This window comes from Stomoxys calcitrans, chromosome 3, assembly GCF_963082655.1.
Source record: "Stomoxys calcitrans chromosome 3, idStoCalc2.1, whole genome shotgun sequence".
NCBI classification, from domain to species: Eukaryota; Metazoa; Arthropoda; class Insecta; order Diptera; family Muscidae; genus Stomoxys; species Stomoxys calcitrans.
In genome coordinates this window covers 191,891,030-191,896,163 of record NC_081554.1, presented here as the reverse complement: position 1 = coordinate 191,896,163, position 5,134 = coordinate 191,891,030, and the positions used below count along the sequence as shown (strand labels likewise).

Here is a 5,134-nt window from a genome sequence, read left to right as displayed (position 1 = left end):
TTATTGGAATTGAAAAGCTATGAGTGTGTTGGGGGACTTTTGCTGCAAATAGATCGATAGGCCAATGGACAAAAAATCCATTTAGTAAGGCAAGATATGGCGCTAATGCTTAACTAGTAGTCTGGCAGGCTGACAGAGTTCTTCATCACCCCCTCAGCACCTCAGCCCTAGTTGGTCAGTACCTCTTGTTTCTCTTCTATGGCCTCTATTAGCACTCAAATATGGACAATACAATCCAAATATTGGGGATCGCGGGCCAAGAGCCTCTGTACAGCAGAGTAGACAAATGATAAAGAAGACATCATTTAGCCGTGGTGGGATAGGATGAATGGACCGTTTGGTGTATGGTTAGAGAGATTTAAGACTTTGTTTTTGTTTTGTGCGTATTTTTCTGTGTTTGTTTGTCTGTTGTTTTTTTTTTCTACGTTTTGGCCAAAAAGAGGGGCATTATGTCGAGCGGTCCAAGTTATTGTTTTGTGGATGGTTGGAACACTTGCTCTATGGTGCTCTGGTTTGCTCATGTAGCAGCAGAGTGCGTAAATGAGTGCTGTCGATGATATGGTATGCTTGGATAGATAGATGGATGGATGGATGTTTTGTCGTCTTTGGTAGTAGTAATCATAAATTTTTGTGCTATAATTTGTTGGCCATTCATTCGTGCGCGATTTGTCAACGTTTGAACAACACGGTATAGTGTCTTGGCTAGTTTTTTGGCGACCCGCAAAAATAAAATTGGAAAATATTAAAAGAAAATTAAAAAAAAAAAACAAAAGAAAGAAACCGTGCAGAAACGACTTACTTTAGTGATATTTACCAAAAACCAAGAAAATAAAACCAGAAAATCGGAAAATATATTAACAAGTGTATGCAAAAATAGATATTACATATAATATAAAAAAATTCTTTTAGTGATAAAAAATCTTGACCAACATTTTATTGAAGGATATTCAAAAATATCGTAAGAATTTTAAAAAATTAAAACTTAAGTAAGGGTAACTAAAAGGGTTAGGTTTTATAAAAAAAAGTAAAAACAAATTAGCATGGTTGAAGCACACTTTACATACCAAAATTTCGGTCAAATCATTCAAGAATGTAAACTTCTAGGAGCCTTTAAAGACTAATCGGAAGATCGATTTATATGGGAGCTATATCAAGTTACAGACCGTTTTGGACCATACTTACCAAGTATGTTAGAAGTCGTAACAGAAAACTAAGTGCAAAATTTCAGCCAAATCGGCCAACAAATATGGCTTCGAGGGGGTCAAGATGTTAAATCGGGAGATCGGATTATATGGGAGCTATATCAGGTTAAATGCGGCTTCCAGGGGCTCAAGATGTCAAATCGAGAAATCGGTTTATACAGGGGCTAAATCAGGTTATTGGGCGATTTGAACTGTTTGATATAGTTGTTCAAAGTTGCATGAAAACACTACGTGCAAAATTTCAGACCAATCGGATAACAATTGCAGCTTCGAGAAGCTCAAAATGTCAAATCGGGAGATCTGATTATGTGGGAGATATCAGGGATATCAGGTTATAGGCCATTCTTAGAACAATTGTTGGAAGTCATGACACAACACTATGTGAAAAATTTCAGCCAAATTGGATAAGGATTGCCGTCCCTAGGGGCTCGAGGAGTCAAGTCATCAATAAGAAGTTTCTGAGCAAAATTTCGAGTGGGTCCAGGTTTTGACACAATGTGAATATCTGGTTGATGATGGATTAACCAGGTCTGAAGCTGCATTGATAGTATTCTATTATCTCGTTGAATTAAGATTTTAATCTTTCACACAGTACTCTCGAAAGTATTTGGTATGCGATGGATAGGGCATTTATTTCTCGGTAGTAGGCACATACTGTATGTCTCCTTTATTATGAACGGTACCAATAATCGGGTATGCATACTTCTAGTCAGATCGCCCAGCCGAACTGATGTATACGCCTTATGAGCATGCCGCTATGGTATTAAACAGTCCAGCTGGCAATCCATCGGCTCCTGCTGTCTTCTTGATCCCGAACCTCATTGTGACTACGTGGTACGTGGTACCAAACATCGGATTGATGTTTGGTTCTTAGGTAAAATCTTTGGATTTCGTTCTAACTTCTGATTCGCTCACACTTACTTCTTTCCACTTCTATTATCTACCTGCGTAATAAGTGCTCTCCCTTCTACTTTTTCTAATTATACCTCTTCTTTACTTGGCGAGTTGCAACTGACTGCAGGATTGCTCTGTAAAGTGCATTGTTAGCTTCAGTAGCACTTCGATACTTTTGGTCGTACCATAAGTTTCTTGCGGGCGCTTCTGGTACCCAATTACGAAATCTGCGACATTTTCAATGGAGTGGGAAATAGTTTGCCATTGCATCGTAATATCATCAGGGGAAAAAGTGTTTCCATTAATCCATGAACATACGGAAATGTTAGTAAAACTTTCATTTCCCTAAGGAAAGGGCACTAGGGAAATGGTACTTCAACTACCGTTTTCCTTAGGGAAAGGATATTAAAACTACCCCTTCCCCAAGGATAGGGCATTACAACTACTCTTCTAATACCCTTAGATTAATAAAAGTCCAATTTCTCTAAGGAAAGGGTATTAAACCTAAACTTTCCCAAGAAGAGGGTATTACAACTGTCCTTTCCCAAAGAAAAATGTACTCAAACTGCGCTAACACTCAGAAAAAGGTACTTAAACTACTCTATACCTAAGGAAATGTTACTAATACTACCCTTTTTCTAAGAAAAGGGCACTAAAACTAGCCTCTCCCTAAGGAATGGGTACTAAAGCTACCCTTCAGCAAGGAAAGGGCACCAAAGCTACCCTTTCCTTAAGGAAAGCCTAGTTTTACCCTGAGAAAAGGGTACTAAAACTACCATTTCCCTAAGAAAAATGTACTAAAACTGCCCCTTCACTTAGAAAAGGGTACTAAAACTACCCTTTTCCTAAGCAAAGGTTACTTATACTACCCTTTCACTATGGAAAGAGTGCTAAAACTACACTTTGCTTTAGAAAAGGGTATTCAAACTACCCTTTCCCTAAGAAAAGGGTACTAAAACTAACCTCTCCCTAAGGAAAGGGTACTCAAACTACCCTTTCCCTAAAGAAAGTGTATTCAAACTAACCTCTCCCTAAATAAACGGTACTAAAGCTACCCTCTCCCTTAGGAGAGGGTACTAAACCTACCCTTTCGCTGACGAAAGGGTACTAAACCTACCCTTTCCCTGAGGAAAGGGTGCTAAACCTACCCTTTCCCTGAGGAAAGGGTATTAAAACTACTCTTTCCCTAAGGAAAGTTTACTAAAACTAACCTCTCCCTAAGGAAAGGGTACTCAAACTAACCTCTCCCTAAGGAAAGAATACTCAAACTACCCTTTTCCTGAGGAAAGGTAGTAAAACTACCCAACCCTCTTCTTAGGGAAAGGGTACTAAACCCACCCTTTCCCTGAAGAAAGGGTACTAAATCTACCCTTTCCCTGAGGAAAGGCTACTAAAACTACACTTTCTCTGAGGAAAGGGTACTGGAGCTACCCTCTCCCTGAGGAAAGGGTACTCAAACTACCCTTTTCCAAAGGAAAGGTAGTAAAATTACCCAATCCTCTCCTTAAGGAAAGGGTACTAAACCTACCCTTTCCCTGAGGAAAGGGTACTAAACCTACCCTTTTCCTAAGGAAAGGGTACTGGAGCTACCCTTTCCCCAAGGAAAGGGTACTAAACCTACCCTTTCTCTGAGGAAAGGGTACTAAACCTACCCTTTCTCTGAGGAAAGGGTACTAAACCTATCCTATCCCTGAAGAAAGGGTACTAAATCTACCTTTTCCCTGAGAAAGGGGTACTAAAACTTCTATTTCTCTGCGGAAAGGGTACTAAACCTACCCTTTTCCTACGGAAAGGGTACTGGAGCTACCCTCTCTCTGAGGAAAGGGTACTCAAACTACCCTTTCCATAAGGAAAGTGTATTCAAACTACCCTCTCCCTAAAAAAAGGGTACTAAAGCTACCCTCTCCCTAAAAAAAGGGTACTAAAGCTACCCTCTCCCTTAGGAAAGGGTACTAAAACTAACCTCTCCCTAAGAAAAGGGTACTCAAACTACCCTTTTCCTGAGGAAAGTTAGTAAAGCTAACCAACCCTCTCCTTAAGGAAAGGGTACTAAACCTACCCTTTCCCTGAGGAAAGGGTACTAAACCTACCCTTTCCCTGAGGAAAGGGTACTAAACCTACCCTTTCAATGAGGAAAGAGTACTAAAACTACTCTTTCCCTAAGGAAAGGGTACTAAAACTAAGCAAAGGGTACTAAAACTACCTTTTCCCTAAGGAAAGGGTACTAAAACTTGTCTTTCCCTAAGGAAAGGGTACTAGAGCTTCGATTTTCCTAAGGAAGGAAAATGGTAGATTAATCCCTTTCCATAAGGAAAGGGTATTAAAACTACTCTTTCTACCAAGAAAAGGGTTTTTTCATTCGCCTTTTCTTAAGGAAAGCGAATTATTAACTACCCCTTCCTAAAGTAAAGAGTACTTAAACTACCTTTTTCTCAGAAAAGGGTATTGAAGCTACACTTTTTTCAAGGAAGGGCATTAAAGCTACCCTTTAGCTGAGAATAGTGTATTAAAACTACTCTTTTTGTAAGGAAAGGTTACTTAAACTGCCCTTTCCTTAGTGAAAGTACCCTTTCCCTTTAATTTTAACGTTTTTTTTCGTTTTATTTTTATTTTCCCCCCTCTATATTCTTTCCATCTGAACCAAACCAATTCACACATTTTCAACTTAGAAGACTGACATTTAACTCAAATGCTCCTGTTACTCCATTAATCCAATTCAAGTCTTTAGCACATTCTTTGTCATAGCTAAATAGCCGTCAATTTATGTTGTCTATCTCACAGACAAATCCCCTTTAAGGAGATGAATTGATATCGCAAATTAATGTCCTCTAATCTGCTATCTGAAAGTCACAACAATTTGCCAGGAAAGCGTCAAATAGGAATACAACAAGAACTGTGGGTTGGTCCAATATGATGATGATGATGATGCATTAATGCAACAAGTTTAGGCCAAGAAACTGCAGTCAACTAGCAGGCAGGCAGTTAGTCAGTTAGTTGAACAGTTTCAGTTTAATGACAGTAATTACGAGAGACACGCA

General features: G+C 39.1%; 1 protein-coding gene across 5 annotated transcripts in view; it reads left to right on the top strand.

Annotated features, from left to right (window-relative positions):
• Window positions 1–673: 673 nt before the first annotated feature.
• LOC106080499 (thrombospondin type-1 domain-containing protein 4) overlaps window positions 674–5,134 on the top strand; it is a 42,126-nt gene continuing 37,665 nt past the window's right edge. For 3 of the 5 annotated variants that reach the window (XM_059365877.1, XM_059365874.1, XM_059365873.1), the window contains exon 1: window positions 674–863. The gene's annotated coding sequence lies outside the window, so the exon portion shown is untranslated. Of the gene's footprint in view, window positions 959–5,134 lie in introns of all 5 variants that reach the window. The other 2 variants (XM_059365875.1, XM_059365872.1) reach the window with 1 other exon arrangement.